Genomic DNA, 1,042 nt, shown 5'->3' with positions numbered 1-1,042 from the left:
GGAGCTGAAAAGAAACCCCAACTGGTATTTAGTGTCAAATGGCAGCCCTTATTGCCCACTGCTATAAATACTGTGTGCTCCTTTGGTATGTGTTTTGACCAAATGTACAACAGCAAAATGTTCAGAAATCGTCGCCTGCCTGAGATAATATTGTAGGTCAGCTTTTGTGTGGTGTTGCCTTTGAACAGGCTGGTTTCTCTGCACTCCTCCTATTGATACAGTTTGAAAAACTGGCATCTGAATCTCACTCTGGAAGAATAACACAAACAGTGAGAATGCCTTTATGAATGGACGCGCAGATGCCCATACAAAGACCTGTTGGCAAATTCCCACAATGCTTCTCCCTATCAGGATTTACTTTGCAGCTCTGTTAAAATCACCAACAAATGTGGATTCTCACTGATAAAGCATTTTAATCCCTTGATATGACAGACAATTTTATATAATCCTATTGGAGGGGGAGAATGATAACTACAACCAAGTACAATATCGAATTAATATTCCCGTAAAGGCACGGTCTCCAAAAGCTAATCTGTTTTCACCTGGAGTATCAGTTGGCCAACGAGAAAAAAATATTACTTTGACTTACAAATTTTGCCACATCTTTGCTCCTCAGCTGTCATGCTGTAATAATATCATTACTGTGACAACATCTACAGTCATCTTTCCAGCTGCAGTGACGAGTCAGAATGCACAAGGAAGAAGCATAAAATGGGAAAAAAGGATCTTACTGATCAAAGACAGAGTTCATTCTCTGAAACAGAGAACGTCTCTTATGAGCAGTGTTGGAAGGACTTTCCAAACATCTTTTTACGTGACCGGTGATGTTAGCTGGTAACAAGGTGAAACAAGAATGAGTGAAAACATGCAAGTGTGAGCAACATGGACTGTTGTCACGGTTTAACCCCAGCTGGCAACTAAGCACCACGCAGCCACTTGCTCACTCCCCCCCCGGTGGGATGGGGGAGAGAATCAGAAAGGTAAAAGTAGGAAAACTCGTGGGTTGAGATAAAGACAGTTTAATAGGGAAAGGAAGAGCCGC

Source organism: Aptenodytes forsteri, unplaced genomic scaffold (assembly GCF_000699145.1).
Source record: "Aptenodytes forsteri isolate BGI_AS27 unplaced genomic scaffold, ASM69914v1 Scaffold241, whole genome shotgun sequence".
Classification (NCBI taxonomy): domain Eukaryota; kingdom Metazoa; phylum Chordata; class Aves; order Sphenisciformes; family Spheniscidae; genus Aptenodytes; species Aptenodytes forsteri.
The sequence above is the reverse complement of the archived record's forward strand: the minus strand, read 5'-3'. Positions refer to the sequence as shown.